Raw genomic sequence first — 18,986 nt, 5'->3', positions numbered from 1 at the left:
AATGGAGAAGGGGGGGAAAAAGGACGAGGCTAATACTAATTTGTGTATTTATCCAGGGAAGTTACAGTTCTGTTTTGTGTTGTTTCATGCAGGCAGCTTGTGAAGTGAGAAATGCTGCTAGAAAATAAAAGAGCTAAAATCTGGATCTATCAACACTTCTTTCCCTCCTGACTGCTTTCCCCTTCTCCAGAGTATTGCTGCTAGAGAAAAGTAAACTGAGTGGCAAAGGTAGTTCTGCACCTTGCCTGCCAAAAAAAAGAAATACCCATTCCTATTCAATGGCTCATTGAATTAGTTGTTTCTCCCTCTCATTCTGCACCAGTTTTGGCCTAACACCTTCAGCTGGAGCCTTAACATGTGAAGGCCAAGGTTGAAGAGGGTAGAGGTGAGGGAGGACAGAAGGGGAAGAAAAAGAAAGAAAACTCCCAACCCACGAGCTATGCAGTTATGCCAGGAGAGGGGACGGAAGTAGCACTCTTCCCCACAGGAAAACATGGACCTCTATTTTAAACATCATGTTATCCTCCCTTTATTCCACACTCCCACACGACATGTCTTCAGGAAGGGAGAGATATTTACTGGTCTGTCACACATCATTGCTAATTTGTGAACCCCACCATCTACAAGCCACTTTTTAATTATTTTCATTTATCAGCATAATAATAAAAAAAATCTCTTAACACCTCAGTATCCTCTCACTGCTTGTCAATCAAAGTAAATCTCTTTCAACTGCCACGAAAGTCTGAGGGGACTCTGGAGGATTCACCACAAAATCACAAAGAATTTCCGAGGAGACCTGGAGGGCATGGGTGGCTAGTACAGCAGTTTCCTAAACTCCCCTTCAACAGAAGAATGTCCTCTCACTGCCTGTCACTGTCCTTTCTTAGCAAAGGAGAGTAAAACATGCCATTTCTCTCAGAGCTGCATCTTTAAAATCCATTAAAAGCCCCTGCCCCAAACCCCCCCACTCCCGCCAAAAGCCACCCTTCACCTCCCTGCTTGATTATAAAATGTTCCTGATAATACACCATATTGATCTGCAGTGTCAGACTGGATACCAGCATTCCAATTAGAGCCTTGAACTATTTTAAACACTTACTAAATAAATAAACCTCCTCTGTGCATCTAATTCTATGCAACTTGCATCCGTTTGTAGAGACTGGGCAATCAGGCAGCACCCCCCACTCACTGCAAAGGCTTTCTCAAAAGATTTCTTTGCTAGTGAACATTTACAAACGCTATAGAGACACACAGGCAGGTGTCTGCAACATCCTACCAAGGCTCGAGTTTTAGAAATTTGAGCTACTGTGAGAATTCAGTTCTATCCTCATTCCTTCCCTTCTCTCTTCCCAACCACCCCCCTCCAGCCATTATCAAAATATAGTCAGGTTCTTTATTCAGGTGGAGGGAAAGACTGAGAAAAGAGGAATAAGGATGAAAGAAGAGAGGCAATGGGGCACATTTCCTTTTCCAAAAAATAATAAAATGGAAAGTGTACTCACTGTATCCTCAAAGACTATCCAGCTGGAAATCCGAGTGATTATGAAAAACCAGGGTGGGGGAGGGGTTAGAAAACTATTTCATTTCAGCAACCAAACCAAAATTAAAAACAAGAAAGGAAATAAAAAAAGGATATCCAATTGCAATTTCCCAGCAATTTCAGTCCATACAGGTGCCAATCCAACCCAACACTGCTGAACTCTCCCCTTCTGGCAATTTTGTTTTCTTCTTCTCTGTCCTTTATTTTCTCTGTGGCTTTCAACTTTTCTGCTTAAAATTTCTGTAGTGGTAATGTTGATGGTTGCCTTCACTGAAGGATAGTGGTTTAAAATAACAGGAGAAAAACAAAAATCCTTGCAGAGGATGAATGGTCCTTTTCCTTTCTGAAACTTTTCATTCCACTGTGGATCGTTTGCCTAGTTTCCTTTTTCTGAGGTTTTCTGCCTCTCTGGCTCCACTGCTCCCCATTGCTCTCTATTTGTTTTTTCTCTGGAGAGCAGAAATAACTGTATTTCCTTTTAAGCAATCCTCCATCTGTATTCTTTTAATGTAATTTTGTTGTGACACTTAAGATCCAGGTCTTGCCAGGCAATTTTCTTTTTCCCCCTTCTTTGCTGCACTATCAATTATCCAATCCATGTGTCTCCACATTAGAATGGGGAATCCCATTCTTCTTTTTCTCTATTCCCCCACACTCCTTTAGAAAAGAATCTCCTTTAGCATTTAATTTTTTATTCCTGTCTGTCAAAACAATAAACTTTTAGTCCTTCTCCCCCCTCTCGAAAGATCTGATTAGATTTCCAATCACAACCCAGTGCGCAATTGGATTTTTGATTTCGGCAAGAAGCCAGCAATCCACAGCATCAGCACCCTCTCCTTGTTTCAAACTCCACGTTATATCCTTTTGCCTTCCCTCCAACTCCTCTGCAATTTCATAATTTCACATTAAATGAAATGAAGGAGGGAGGGAGTAGAGAAAAATTCAAGGTTCCCACCAGCTGTCAAGAATAAATCCATCACCTCATTATTTTTTAAACACTTGGGATGGGTATTTTTAACGCCCACACTCGCCTTTGCCCCCCCCACGTCTCAAAATCCTTCAGACATTAAAACTCCCCCGATGGGGCACAAAGAAACCCGGGACGATGTGATTTGTCCTCTTAGCTGTAAATTTCAGAAGCACCCTTTGCTTTTCATTTTAGCTTCCTCTCCATCTTTTGTCCGGCAGCTATACGAATCCAGAAGCACCGAGACCAATAAACTTCTATTTCTTCTTTGAGGAGAGAGAGGGAAAGAGAGACAGGAAGAAGGATAAAAGCTCTCCCGTCTCTGCCTCCCTTTTCCTCTCTTTCTGTGTTTCAATGCAGGTCTGATCTCATTTCCAAGCTGAGCCTGGTGTATTTCAGATGTACAAGTTGGATTTCCCTTCTGCACAGCAGTGAGTTAGTCTCCCATCTTCTTCCACATGCCAGTTATCTTCCCCCTTTTCTTCCTTCCTTCCTGCCTCCCTCCCTTCCAAGATGACACAGTCCCAGGAGCGCAGCCGCTTCTTTCAGCTTTTAGTTTCATCCCTGACATGCATAGCCCTTTGCACAGCCGAGACGCTTCCTTCCTCCTACGAGCTTCAGCTTGAATTCTCCCTGTGTGTGCATGTAGGGACGCATGTATGTGTATATCCAGCTCCTGACAGCTGCTGTTGTTGCTGGGAGTAGCTCCGCTTTTCAGTCGCTCTGGCTTTCTGTTACTCCCCACCTTTCAGTGGCACCCTAGGATTTGCAATTGTCCCAGGGCCGGTCTCTCTGACTACACACCTCCTTCTCCCTTTCCGTTCTCTCCCCTCTTCCTCTGTTGTGATTGTTTTGGTGGGTTTTTTTTTTTTTTTTTCTTTTCTTCCCCCCCCTCCCCTGTTCTTCTTTCCCCCCCTTCCCCTTTTCTCTGCTTGTGATCAGTAAAATACAATTACCCAATTACCTCCCATCATCTTAGCACTGATTGGTCAATTGCATTAACACTTGATGTCAGGGAAAGGGAACCGGGAGCTGCTCCGACGTGGCATTGCTGCCACCTGCTTGACAGACTGGGAACAAACTCTGGGTAACCTTAAGAAATCTCCAAGTCAGAAAGCAGTAATTGAAAAACAAGGGATCATCTAAAGGAAAGGAATGTCAAAACTCATTTTCTTAAAAGCCTGCCTGATTCTGACAGTTCAACCAGTATTCGTAGGTTCCAGTCTAGCCGCTGAGGCAGAGTAAATGACAGCAAAATGAAATGAGGTATAAAGTTGTCTTTGCAGAAGGAGTACAGAGCAACCAGTATTCCCAGGTACCAGCTCGGGCCACAGATGCAAAGGCACGATAGTAATATGAAATAAGGTATAAAGTTACCTTTTTAAAAACTTTAATAGTGAAAATAATTTGCTTTGAAAGACAATCTGTTTTCCTATTATAGAAATCAATGCTTGTTTGAAACTTGTATGCACATACAAACTACCTAAAACTCCATTTTGGCAGCTGTTCAAGGGCAAAAGCCCTTTGAATGGCTTCAAGGTTTCAGTGAGTTTAAGTTCTGCCTTCAGTGAACTGTGACAGCCACGCAACAGTGCCGTATCTAGGCTCACCTATCAAATCTGCCACAGTTTGATTAGAATGACTTCTGACACACATTCTGGAGTTTTCTGAACTGGCTCCCTAATTTGGGTTACTGAAGTACTCACATGGATGTTATGCTCTTACCTGCCTACCCAGGTATGTTAGATGTAGTTATCTATGTTACCTAAAATGCTCAGAACTGGGCTTGTGCCGTGTTTCTCTCGAGGATCTAAGTTCAATGTAAATTTTACAGAATATTTTACATGTATAAGGTCAGATACTCTACTCGCTTCATGGAAACAGAATACGGATGATGTATGTGCTGGCATTTATCTCTCTCAAAATCAGAAAGATATTATTTATAGATCTAACTCCTCCACACAACCCCCAAAAAAGAATTAGTCAGGTGCTTTAATGGTAATTATAGCAAACTTCAAATATTAAGCAGTAACTGAGTTATTCCATGCACATAATAATATACCTAGCTCTTTGCTCAGTTCTCTCTCAAATAGTCAAGACATGTTTGGCATCCTTACTCAGGCTTCAGCTTTCATGTGAAATTGACATACTTGAAAATAAAATAAACTAAGTTGTATGTCATATTAGAAGTTTTTCCAGAATTATAAAATCCATACGCTAGCTGATTGAGTTAAGTAACACTTACTGAATAATTAACATTGACTTTCAGATTTATTCTACTGACTCAACAGGCTTTCTGGTGAGAAAGTTCTACTAGATTTAAGTTAAGCAACTGAAACCAGGCCCATTTAGCATCTGATCTTACTATGCCTGAAATCAATGTCAAACAAAAATTACCTGGAATGGGTGAAGGGCTGAGTGTGTAGAAATAATAAATAACCCAAACTTAGAGGTCTTTCAAAAATGCTAAAAAAGTCTCTGGGGTTTTTTGGGGAAGGTTATAAATGTGGTAGGAGATGAAGTTGCTGACAAGTAACAATCTTTTTCTCAGTTGGTGAGCTTATTTTGTTCCTGTCTGATTCACTGATGCTGCTGGTATATTTGGGGTCTACAAACATTTTATAAGAACCTTTTTCTTTTTACTACACAAAATCCAAAAAACTACAAGGTTGTTCCTATTCCCAGAAGGATAAAAACATCACAGTCTAATATGTTTTCTCCACTGTGTTTTTAAAAAGTTCCTGAACAATTTCCTGCTACTATTAAAGAACCAATGAGGGAAAGTGAAGGCTTCTATAACTGAATTAAACACATCTGTAAGCATCAGGTACAGAAGATACACAACTTTTGGGCATCCAATCAGAATCTAAGACACAAACATCTGCTACAGCTACAGAACCTCTGTTGATACAAAGTCATACTTATGATCGAAATGTGCACATTTTCAAATGACATCAAAATACCCATTTCTAACAGATACAAATAGATTACATATCTCTCTATATACAAAGATAGTATATTTGCTGGCATAGATGTGACTGAACAAAAAAATGCATCAAAACTGCAATGCTCTCTACGTTGTGATATGATGTCTCAAAGTTTGTTATCTTTAATACATCAATTAGGCTTTATCACCTAATAAACATAGAAGATAGTGTGATTAGCTTCTTAGAACATAACTTTGAAGCAATCTAGTTTGCAATATTTATAAGATGATGTTCCACGCTGCATGAAAAAGTAAATATCCTTACAATAAACAAAATTAAAAAATACAATTGCATTATCTGTTCTACAAGCATATATGTCACATATGCCATTTAAAACCTATTTAAACCTATTTAAAACAAATATTTTGGTACCATCACAATTACTCAAATTAATCCAATGTTAAAAGGCTATCATTAGTTCTGGAGAGAATAGTTATGTTTTTCCTGCAGCACATTATATCTTGTTGCCTTTGAACACTATTGGTTTATATTGCCTTTGATCTTGCCCAATCCTGAGTATGGGAGGATAACAAAACTCAAATGTATGTACTGGCAAATCTTCACATAATAAACACGAACAACAGATTGTTATAAAACACCTTTTCCTTTCTGACGGACAAGGCAAGTTATAGAACTGTAGTTCTATGCATGACTAACACTGGAAGAGAGCACTGGAAAAGACCAAATATTCACAGTACTCAGTCACTTGGTAGAAGAGAAACAAGGCTAAAGCCTAAGAGAAGAGGATTCTGACCCCAAATGAAGGAGAAGTATTATAATTGAATAAACATAACCAAATTTTGAGAAGAAAACAGTGAAACCAGACCACTTTACAGACAAAGTGAAAAGCAATGGCAACATTTTCCTAAGTTAGTTGACAGCCCCACCTTCCTTTTAAATAAACATGAAGAAATCATAAAGGAAACTGTGGAACATAATATTCTTTCTATTTTATTTATCTTTGCTGACAGGAATCTGTTTGCATATGGAGAGAGTACTTGAATTCTCTTACAGCTTAGTACTTCCAAAAGGAAATAAAAATTGCTGACAAACATACTTTTGACTGCACAGATCTAGGATCAAGCTCACTAATCAATTTATGACTTCAATGGAAATCCTAAAAATCTCAGATTATATAAAATATATCATACATAATCTCACAGGAAGACTGTGAATTTTCTATTGTAATTGGAGCCCACGATACATAATTTCCTGTTTATGTGATTTCACTGATTATTGTTCAATTCTTTAAATAGAACAAGCACTAAAATCACATTCATGACTGTCAGAATTAACAGCTGATGGATACTGCCTCATTTATTAATTTTCATGGGGCGGGGGGGCAGTTCTAGTGAGAAATTTTGTTTTGCAGGTAATTTCTACTGCATCATAGCAGCTTGGAAGAAATAAGAGAAAATATATCCTCCTTCCAGGAAAATCTGGGTAAAACCACAGCACATGATTTTGGCACATGGATGTGAACATGACTGTTCAATAAACTCATCTCTTCATAATATTATAACACCAATTGTTTCTGGTAAAGATGGAGCTGAATGGTGGGCTTTGTTGTTTGTATTTGAAGGGAACCATGTTCTCAAAACTTCTGTATGTTTATTGCATGTTCCTTGTGCAGCTGGGTTAATAGGACAAATTTAGAATTGTTGTACATTTGTGCAAATTTTCATCTTCCATGCTAACCATCCATCAGTGAAAAAAGCTTGCTGTTTAGAGAGGCTTTCTAGAATTTCTCCTTATGGAACTGAGTTGTAGATACAAAAATGCTGCTGGCAAGGATTTTCTTGCTATTTTCTAAGTCTTTGAGAGACTTTTCTCTCTCACAGAAGAGGTGGCAGAGTTATGTAAACAACCAAGCCACCTGCAACCTTGAAAAGTCTTGTTTACGGTACAGTAGAAAAATATTTTGACAATGGATGTTTTAGGATTTTAGCCAATCACCCCCAAAGGGTGGCTGATCTTTGGTCCAATTAGACTATGAAGAAAAAGTCTATAAAAGAGTTTGTAAAATAATTAATCAATCTTGCTGCACAATTTCTTCCTGCTGGATCTTCTCTCCTCCTCCTCCCTACAGCTCTGGGACATGGTAATATACCCTAGGTCCCAGGCCTGCGGTAATACTGAGTCACATATTGTCAAAGTAAGGCAGAAGCAAAACAAATTCCCCAGGCTGATCATACAACATGCCCTTGCTGCAAAGAGACCTAATGGTATCCTGGGCTGCACCAGGCAAAGCATTGCCAACAGGTTGAGAGAGGTGATCCCTCTGCTCAGCCCCAGAGAGATTATACCTGCAGTCCTGTGTCCAGTTTTGGGCTGCTGAGTACAGGAGAGAGGTGGACAGACTGGAGAGAATCCAACAAAGCAGCATGAACAGATCAGAGCATCTTTCCAATGGGGAAAGGCTGAAAGAACTGAGGCTGCTTAGCCTGGAGGAGGCTTGGAGGAATCTTATTAATGTCTACATGTACATGGAGGGAGGGTGCAAAAAGGAAGGAGCTGGTGGTGCCCAGCTGCAGAACCAGAGGCAGTGAGCACACACTGAAACACCACAGGTTCCCTCTGAATATCATGAAATGATTTATTATTATGACAGTAAGAGCACTGGCACAGGTTTCCCAGGGATGTTGTGGAGTCTTCCCCCCTTGGAGACATTCAGAAGCCATCCAGACATGGTCCTATGCAATTTGCTCTAAGTGAACCTGCTTGAGCAGTGGGGTTGAACTAGGGGACCTTAGAAGGTCCCTTCCACCCTCAGGTGTTCTATGATTCTGCAATTCAACAGTCCGTAGAAGTATTTACATAAAAGGAAAATAGGAAACCTCATACTTAACTGGTAAAAATATTTTTTCTAAAGTGCTCTTAGTTTCTCTTATTCACTGTGGGCTTAGGAGAATTATGTGCTTAGCATTCAACACAGCAATAGCAGACAGTCTTTCTTTTCTAAAATGAATGATGTTTTGAGGAAAAGAAAAATGAGGAAAAAAAACTACTAACAGAAAAGGCTAAACTTTTCCTAATTTTTCCTTTGGAATTGTTTTGCAATATATATATATATATGTATTCCCTAGTCAGAATTGCAACACAATATTTTTACTTTTATATATATTTTAATATACAAAAATAGCTAATGTTAGAACTTCTATGAAATTATGCCCCTACCAAGAGCTTACTCTTTAGGGTTGATAATAACTCTTAAGTTTATTGCAGCATGACTTTAGGGTACCTAGCATTTAATAGAGTTAGGGTAGTAATCCTTTTACACATGTTTACAAAAGTAATCACATAATAAAATAACAGCAAAAGTTTCCTTTGTACTCAGAATTTTGGTTCCACTGAGGCCAATGACAAAATTTCTGCTGGTTTAAATAATACCACAATTTTGCAGAGCATCTTTTTCCATGTGACTTCAAACTTTGACTTCGATTCCAAAGTCTGTCTTAGACTTCGACATCTTGAAATCCATCATTAATCTTTACTCTAAGGTTTTTTTTTTGCTGTAGTTATTTCCAAAATATGGAAGGACAAATATTTTGAGTCCCAAAGCTCCTCACTACATGCACGCACCCAAATATGTTTGTTCAAAAACAGTTAACTTATGTTCATTTTTTTAGAAATAGATTGTGGACATGTTCCCTGAAATCAGAGCACATTGCATCTCTACTCTAATAGTAGCCACGTGGCCCTTCAGTACAATTTTTTCACATTCCATTCCAAGTTTTTCTTAAACTAATTTCTCCAGATAAGGAAGAAGTGCATGAGCAATACCCTATCCTATGACAAAATTTATTATTATTATTATTATTATTATTAAAGAATAAGGAGAAGCAGCAGCAGCAGAAGTATGGCTTTGTATTTTTCTCTTCCAATTTCCAGTTTTTGGAAATGGGCATATTTTTCAACTCCTTAAAAAATGTGAGTGCCTTTGACTGAAATGAACTACTGTATTCAACATTAAAAAATCTGAATCACAAAATGGCTTAGAACAAAATTTCAAGTGTTTTCACTCTACAACCTGACAATAGTATGCAAATCCTGTCATTTTCCTATGCCACTAATTTCAGGCTTAGAATTCAGATCTAGATGAATTCTCTCCTTTCCAGGACTGAGCGCCATTGACATTAAGCTGTTGTGAATTCACTCCATAGGGAGGAATAACTCCTTTGATTTCAATGGAGCATCTCCAGATTAATGCAGGTGTAAATGAGAATAGAGCACAGCCCTTCATTTTATATTCATGCCCCATTTAATATGTGTTTGGTTTTGTAAATCACAGAATTACAAATTCATTGGGGTTGGAAAATGTTAGTAGAGTGAAAAAGAAGGACTGTTTCTCTTAAACTGAATTTTTAAGAATGTAAAAATTAAGAATACAGACAACTAGACTTGGGCAGGAATGATGCATGAATTTGAAAATAATATCTTTATTGTGTGACAGCCTTTTTTCCCTCAATGAATATTAAATAGCAAAAATATGATACTTTGACACAGAGATGAATCTATCAGACATCCTAATTTCTTCTCCTGTTGAGTTATTGTGACTGGAAAATACAATTTCCACACATTGAGAATTAAATCTTAACCACATATGCTTCAAAACATTAATGAGAGACAACCTAACAGCCATATTTTCCTACCTCATCCTCATGTTTAGCATACATTTAAAGTGAAATTCTGATACAAGGAAAAGATTTAAAATTTAACTTCTGATCCAAAGAAAAAGTAACATTCAAGACTTCTAAATTTTCATCACAAAAAACATAATGGTTTGCTTTAACCATGCAAAGAAAGTTACAGCTTTCAATAAATTGGGAAGGAAAAGAAATGTTGCATAGAGAGGACAAATTGTCAAAAAGGAAAAAAGAAGAAAATTTCGTGGGATAAATAACATTTGTCAAGAGGATAACTTTAATTGTCAAGATCTCTTTTCAGGTACATATAAAATAATTTACTTCAACTAAATATCTTCAGCATCTTCTATTTCTATGTCCAACATTGTGGAATCACCTTACATAACAAACAAACTTTCAATTCATCCTCATTTGTCAATATGAAAAGAAACCCTGTTTTTTCAAAGTGATTTTTTTCTACTCACTTCTTTTTAATTTTTTTTCCCTTGAATTGATGCCATGAAGATTTTTTGCCTTTTCTTTTATACCCCTGTTATACCTTTTTACAACTTCTGTATTCCTAGTGCTTTTCCCCTACATTCTTGGACTTGTTTGTCAAGCTAAGAGACTAAACATTTTAGAAGCTTTGTAGCTAGGGATCAGTGTGCTCCAGACCCCAAGGTCCTCTCCAGGACACATTCTGTAAACCAAGATAGAACCATCCAGAAGAAGGTTCATTGGGGAGGGGGGCTCACTTGAGCCTCTCATTGGGGAATCTTTGATAGATATGCTAATTAGTAAAACCTATAATGTTGTGCCAGATCTTTTGGGGCATATATTCGGCGGGGTGCATCCCGATGCATATGACCTGGACGTGTGCACCTAAGGATCCTTAAAATAAATACCAAGGTAAAATCCCTTTGCCCCTTCTAACCGTGTATGACTCTTGATTTCAAGACCAGGAAAAGGCATCAGAATCACTAATGGCTCATCCTTGGCCACCAGAAAAAAACATAAACTTTTTTTTTTCAGATTTATCTAAATTCAAATGGATTTAATTATATACTATAATGCATATAATGTATATAAGGACCTGATTTCTTACCTTTGGTGCTTGTAGGACTGCAGCTAGTGATATGGGCATCAAAAGTGTTATAGCCAGGACTCACTGGAATTGTATTTCCAGAGTCTTTGCATGATCTCAAGATGGACTATTTGATTCTCTGCACCCCTGCCACTCCACCTGTAAAATGGAAATAATACTTACAGTATGTGTTAAACAGGAAGGAGTCACTGTTATTGGGACCAGGGAGAGTAAAGCTTCCCAGTATTGTCAGTGCCTGGTGTGACACTGTTATCACCACATGATGTGCACTACACCAGGCAAGGCAATTGGAACATATAAGGTAGCAAATAGAGTAAAACCCCACCCCTCTAAATAATTGTAATTCTTTTCTGTACCCTAACAGTCAATGCCTGATATCAAATAATTTAAGATTCTTGAGCATGTTGTAATATAAATGTACTTTGACAGATGTTGACTTAAACTACATGGATGAAAAGTCAGGGAACAGTTTAGGACCTAGAAATGAACGAAGGCAAGAAGCACTGTATTTATACTCACAAATGTTCTGAACTATGGTACAGCATACTTAAAAAATTACTCCTCAACCTTGATTTCTCTGCATTTCCTCAACAAGTGCTCAGCTCTCCCTTCTATCTCCACAGACATTCAAACTCTACATCATTTCAAGAGCAGATGAAATACCTAATCATCTTTCAGTATCATCTTAAAGAGATGGATGAAAAACTACAAGACAATGATGAGCCTCTTGAAACTCTTTTGGAATTTACCGGGTTACTGCCACTCCAGAACAGACCAATAGTCTGTCTAGCCACTGTAGTGTCATTTCTAAAAAGAATACAAGATTACTCCATAACAGGTCATTCCATAACTTCCATTTCAAAAAGCAGTGTAAGTGGGAGAACAGCCAAGACCAATTTTCACTGGATTTGCACTTAAGGCCTGGAAATGTTACAAGTGGAAAAGGTAACTCTATAGATTTGGAGACAATGAGAGGAAATGGGTTTAATATGAATAAACATTTTTGTCCCCATCAGGGCAGGATCTTTTGAAAATTCTAAAAAAGAACTGTGGTTGAGAACTTTTCTCGTTCTTTACTGAGCCCATGTTAGAAATCCTGATAAAAAGTTAAGAAATGCTGTCAGTCACAAGTGGTGAAAATGATGGCAAGAATAATGATTATTTAAGAGTTTTTTGGGTTTTTTGTTTTGTGTTTTCTTTTTTTTTTTTATTCAAAGATACTTTAGGCTAAGTTTTCCTACAAACTCTCTGAATTTCATTCCCAGGTGGAATGGTACAGTATTAAATCAAAACTCACCTTACTGAATCAGATCTTATCTTCAAGGTCTAGGGAAGAGTTTCTTGTTAAAGAGACTATTTCTGGTGATGAACAGGATAAAACACCTGTAAGGGATGAAGCATTGTTTTAAGAAGCTACACATCATGATTATAATATTGTTTGAGTGCAGGAAAAAAAGCAGACACAGAAGAGGTGATGCACAAAAGTCTGGATTTTATCCACAGTTGTACTGGATGTTTTTTGGTTTTTCAGACCTTCTCTCTCCTTGCACTTTTCTCCTAGCTTATATTGAGACTGCATATCCGTTAAATTGTATTTGCTTTACTCTCCTTTGTGCATGTAGGTGGAAATATAAAATATAAAAAATCTATAATTTAAGACATAAGGAGCACTATTGGCTTCAAAAATCACAGTATTGATAGTCTTTGAACAGTAAGGGCTAATAATAAGAAATTTAGAATAAGAGGCTGCTGACAAATTTTCCAAAAGTTCTTCAAAACTTAATGGAAAATATATTTTGTAAAAATCAGGAGATCAAGGGATATGACCTTTCACTTAAATTGTTTCGAGTGGGCCTTATTTTCAAAAGTAGCACAGCAATATTTGCTAAATCCAGCTCCATTTATAATGTGCTCTCCAAAGATGAGCCAACTACAATGAGTCATCACTTTTGGAAAACACATTTAATAACTCCATATATGAAGACACAGATCTGGAAGCAGGAATTAACCATCTGTAATCCTAAAGCACACACAGTACATTTTACTAGAATTTCTTTTCTGGAAGAGAAATTTAGAAGAAAATATTAGGTTCAAAGAACATGTTTAATGTAATCTCTCAAAAAATTATGGTTGTAAAGCTGTTTCAATTTAATATTAAAAAGTTTCTGCAGAAATATGATTATTAAAGACAAATTAGTTTGGGTTTTTTTTATTTAATGCTCCTGCCCTCAATTTTTCTTAGGAAAATAAATACAAACAAAATAGAAATCTATCAATTGATATTTATTGATATTAAAAGAAACAATAAATAAGTGGTTCCAAAATGATCTTTTTTACAGAATTATTTTCCCTTAGTATTTCTCCAAGAATTCATATAGATGTTGAAAGTTGCAGAATTGTATGAAAATTGCTGTTTCTTTTCCTGCAGGAGTACTGCAGACAGAGGAATCAAAAAGATTGGTTTGTTTCTGCCTTTTATAGAGACAGATAATCTATGTGCATGCATGTTTATCATGACAAATGGTAATGTTTAAATGCAATTGGCATAGGGGTTTTATGGTCATAAATATTTAACAAATAGACATTTATATAAAAAACATTTCAAAAATCTAGCAAATATTTGACAAAATTTAGATATATATTCTAAAATAAACTAGCTTTTAGATATTGGAAAATATATACTTTTATAGAGATAGAGGCAGATTGGTCCTTGAACTTGATAATTTAGGATTTTCTGCTTGTTTGTAGGCAGAGCAGCATTGGCATTATTCACATTAAATTAATGTGTTTAAGATCAGATATTCTGATTGTTCACACAAGAATTTGTGCTTGCTGAATTTCTTCAATTTAAACTTTTCTTAAAAATCTCAGAACACCACAAAACCTGACTTTATTCTACAAACAAAACCTCTAAGAGGGATTTTAAAAGGTGCTTAAACATGTGGATTTGGAAAATTCTGTGATTTACCGATTTTATCTAAGTACATTAATCAGCTAACTCCCATATGTTTTCATGTTTAAAAGCCTTCCAGAAAAGCACACCATTTTTTTTACTTGCTAATATAACAGAAATTAAGAGGTGATAAATGTTTAAGGTCCATGTGTAACCTTGCAGGGGTAAGGAGTATGTCTTACAGGTAGTCAGCACCATCCATGTCAGTTTAATCATAGTGATATTGATGACTATCCCATTTTTTGAAAGACTTAATTTCTATTCCTTATTTCTTTTGAACAGAAGAAAACGAGCAGCTTGTCACTATGGTATTAGGTGGGAGGCAGTGCATAGCAGGATATGAGTCAGTCATTAAGCCTGCTGGTCAGTCAAAAAAAACCAAAAAAACTCAAAACAAACTACAACTTGTCGTAATGACTGGGGCTATTCTATGCAGAGGGAATATGCATTAGACAGTTTATTCACAGATACGAATTTATTTCCAGAATATGCTAATACTAAGACAGGGAAAACATTTGAGACGCCTCTTTCATACCTTGCTGCAGAAACCTTCAAACATCTGCATCATATACAGTCCTACTTTAACAAACTGATTGATGTTTTCTCTGGGGTAGTTCTGTATTATACCCATGCCCATCTTTGGGATTTGATTCTCTGAGGTATTTAAGTGGGATACTTACAGGGCAACCATGCTGATGAAGACCTAGCATGCTAAGCTTTAGAACGACAAGACTTTCTGCTTTAGTTAAATGAGAGCAAGTATATAAATATATCTCAGCCCTTTGTCACAAAACTGTGTGGGAGAGGCACATTAGGCAAGGTGCTAGAAGTGAGGGAAGCTCTAACTACTTGCAGCTATGACACATTATTATTCATTGCATGGTGTGTCACTCAGACTGTCATAATGCACAGCAGAGAGCATGCACATTATCAGTGCTGAACAGCACCGAGAGGGACTGCAGGTCATCTGGGGAAAACACCTCTGTAACAATCCAGGCATAAGTTTCCTGCTCTTTGTGAAATGGATCTGGCAGCACAAGCAAGAGGATCATCAACTGGTTACTAATGACCAACAAAATTCATCCATTACAAATGAAGACATATCTAAAAGGGCTTCCTGAGGTGGAGTCAGAATTCTGTATGTAAAATAGTCACTAAATATTATCCAACAAGATATATCAGTCTTGGAGAAAGTGATCTGAACAAAGAACAGGTCAAATGCTCAAAGAGTTGCACGGGGTATGAGTGTCAGCACAGTACTTTGCACTGAGGAAAAAAGGCCAGTCAAGAGAAGGTAGAATCTGCAGGGTCAGAGTAGGCACAAATAGAAAAACCTAAAATCACCCAGGAAGACTGAAAATAAATAAGTCAGCAAAATAAGGTAATCAGATACAAGCATCAGGTTCAAACACACACAAAACAATGTCTAATTTTTGTGAATGAGACAAAAAAGGCAGTCTGAATTCCTTGAATATGAAATTATCAAGTTATAGATATTTAAAAAATCAAACCTAGTTTTTATATATTTGAAAATTAGCTTATGAACAAAAATTTATGGGTTTTCTCCCAAAAAATTTGCTTCCTTGAGTATTTGCAGACAATGAAATCACAATGGGAAAATTTATTTTCCACCCCCATCTTTAAAATGATTGCATGATTGCAATATTGAGATAACATCTACAATTTTTCTGCTTCCCTCTGTTTTCTTTCCCCATATACAGCAGCACTCTCTGTTTAAAGTCAAGAGAAACCAAAATCGCTAAAGTCAGGCTTTAGCAGAAATTCAGAGAAATAATTCTCCAACAGACTTACCATGTCAGAAAGCATTACACTAGCACCATTGCAACCAGCCCTGAGTGAGACCTTCAGGCAGCTGCTATCAGCACTTCCAAGCCTATCTATACCTCACTCATGGTAATATATTTCTTTTGGAGTACATTGGATAATATGATAAAAATCTCACGATAATCTTCCTTGTTAGACCATGAGTTTGAGCAGTCATGACTGAGGTGCAGAGCATTTCCTAGGAAACTACTAAGAGGAGCTAATTATCATACTCTATCAAGAATATAATAGTAACATTATAAAATTTATCTATGTATCTGTAAAACCCTGCAAACTTATTACCTTTCAATTAACAAAACACCCACACATTAAGTTGTGCTTATGCAGGTCTTTCCATCATGGTGTGTCTACAATCAATGTATAGGAAACATCTTACAGACCCACAAAATGTACCAGGCTCATAACTTCTGGTAGGTGATCCACAGTAGGGCCACACAGAATTTTCACATCAAGAGCAAGAATTGGGATTTGTGTTCAATTTCTTTTAAAACTGTAGTAGGCAGAAGGCAATAATGTCACTGTTATGTCATCATCATGTTCTATCATTATTCAAAAGACACTGATATCAAAGGACCTGAACAAAACTTTCTAACTCGATTGGGAATTTAATGGTCTAAGCAGTACAAAGCGCATTCCTCATTGTGTGATCATTTCTTAACTCACTGAACGATTTGAGAACAGTAAGCAAGCAATTTAGAACATCGTGGCTGAGGGCAAAGGTGATATGGGAAGGTCAGGATGAACATAAAAGTGAAAGCTAGAAAGGATTTATATATTCATATCTTGATTAAAAAGTCAATTTCTTTCAATACGTGCTGCACCATGTATGATTAATTTCTCATAAGATTCAGAATTGTTATCTGTCGACTTCCAGCAAAATTTGTTATAAAAAATCCCTCATCTTTACACATTTTTTATGGAACAATCAAGCAAGTTAAAGACAAATAAAGGAGAGAGGAAATATACTATTGCAGTATGTGATGCACATTCTAGAACATTGTTTTGGGTTTTGACAGTGTTTTGCTTGTTTCTTTTTCCTTTTCATTAATATTTACAAGGGACAAATTAAATTACAGACTCATAACTTTGGAAGGGAAGGAGTCATCCAGTCCAGTCTTCTGCTCAAAACAGATCTGATCAGAGCAACTATCTCAAGGCACATCCAGCAGAGACATACAACATCTACAAGAGCCCACAATCTCTCTGGCAAAACTTACCTGCTTTTTAACCACCCCAGAGTTTTAGGTTTTTTCTTCTTTTATTGACATGAAAGCTGGGAGCTACAGTGAGAGAGGAATGCCTCAGGAGTGCTGCCTTTGCTGTCCTGGGCACTGAATTCACCATTGCAATGCTGGTAATCAAAGTCTATTGAATAGGAGGCTACTACATGATGTCAGAGGAATAAACAGCACCAGCTATGCTAATCTATGCACTAGAAATGCTTCACGAGGAACAAAATGTTATACTTTTAAATGTTGAATGAAAATACTGAAAAGGCAACTTCAAATCAGAAGAGTGGGATTGAGGAATTAAACATGAAGAGAGAACATCTTCATATCTAGTACTGCAACAAGTTTATTAGCTAAAGAAGTGATGGTCTTTACACAAAATTGTAAATTGGGCATTGTGGGATATCTGATTTTATTCTGAGTTTTATTGATATCCTGCTGTTCCTTGTGATTCTCTGGTGTCCTGGACACATTCACTGCTGAAAATTAGGTTAGAAGGAATTATCCAACATAGAAATGTTCATCTCAAATCCCAGTCTTTCAAATACACAAAGTATAACTGGTACAGTATAACTATTACCCAAATGTGTCAGAAACAGTATTTTCCATTTCAAATTACAGTGGATCATTCCAGATGAAACTGGTCTACTTTAGCCCTCATAGATTTATACTGTTATTACATATGGCATATGTTTCTGAATTATTAGAAGTCAGGTTAAAAAGGCATTCCATTAAAGATAAAATGCAGCAAATTTTAAAATCTTGATAAAAAGTATGTGAGGTTCTTCTAATAAACTGATATGTAAGCTGAAAGTAAAATATTTAATCCAAATAAAATTATATCAAATACAAGACTCAGTCGTAGGTAATTTTAGGATATGAATATACTATGAAAGAGATGTACTGAGATTATAAAAAGATTCTGCTTTTGAATGGCACTTGAAAAAACTGAGAAAGCTTTAGATATTCTGTGGTCAAACATGGTGCATGTCAATTGAAATAGGAGGCCAAATGTGTACCAAGGATTTATTCTCAGGTTTTTCTAACTATTACCAGCCAGTTCCTACTGGACCTGCTGAAGCAAGTATACACTATGACTTTGTCAGAATTACCTTCATAAGAAAAGTGGAATTGCAGGTCCAGAAGCTGGACTTCAGTGATCCCTGTGGGCCCCTTCCAACTCAGGATATTCTATGATTTCATATTATTTGTTCACCTATATAAAATGACTGTCAGCTATACTTGTACACATATGTATGTGTGATGCATACAATTTGTCTGCTCCATACAAGCAGAGAAAAAATAATTTTCTGTGCAAATATAGCTCTAAATATTACCCTGGAGAAAATAACTTGGAGATACCGATAAAAATTAACAGGTATGGTATGAGGAAAGAGAAAACTAAAATATCAGAAGACATGAAAAATCAACTAGGGATCTGCATATAAATTGAGGTATTTCCTGACAACTGTCATTCTTATGCCAAAGTTCAGACAAGCAATGGAGATATCTTACTCTGACAGTCTCTCTCTGCTGCCTGCCAGTGCTATCAAAGCGTCAAGGCCTCTGAAAAAAACCCAGCAGGTTAAAAAGCTAAAGTGAAAGGAGACCAAATTGTTTCCTTTCTTATTACCCCATTACCTGTTTGCAAGAACAACTGTGTGTTGTGAAGGAGATTTATGTAACACTGCTTCATCAAGGAACTTACTCTGTACATGTTTCAATAAAGGTGAGA

The 18,986-nt window shown here is 36.9% G+C and overlaps 1 protein-coding gene across 11 annotated transcripts in view; it reads right to left on the bottom strand.

Annotated features, from left to right (window-relative positions):
* Positions 1 to 18,986, bottom strand: part of LRRC4C (leucine rich repeat containing 4C) — a 505,807-nt gene that overhangs the window by 102,196 nt on the left and 384,625 nt on the right. For 8 of the 11 annotated variants that reach the window (XM_020583648.2, XM_020583649.2, XM_010408178.4 and 5 more), the window contains 2 exons: positions 12,522 to 12,607; positions 11,225 to 11,362 (listed from right to left, as the gene is read on the bottom strand). The gene's annotated coding sequence lies outside the window, so the exon portion shown is untranslated. Of the gene's footprint in view, positions 1 to 1,502; positions 3,376 to 11,224; positions 11,363 to 12,521; positions 12,608 to 18,986 lie in introns of those variants that run through there. The other 3 variants (XM_010408016.4, XM_010408328.4, XM_010408404.4) reach the window with 1 other exon arrangement.

This window comes from Corvus cornix, chromosome 5 (assembly GCF_000738735.6).
Source record: "Corvus cornix cornix isolate S_Up_H32 chromosome 5, ASM73873v5, whole genome shotgun sequence".
Lineage (NCBI taxonomy): Eukaryota > Metazoa > Chordata > Aves > Passeriformes > Corvidae > Corvus > Corvus cornix.
Note: the sequence above shows the minus strand (reverse complement) of the source record. Positions and strands in the feature narration are given on the sequence as shown.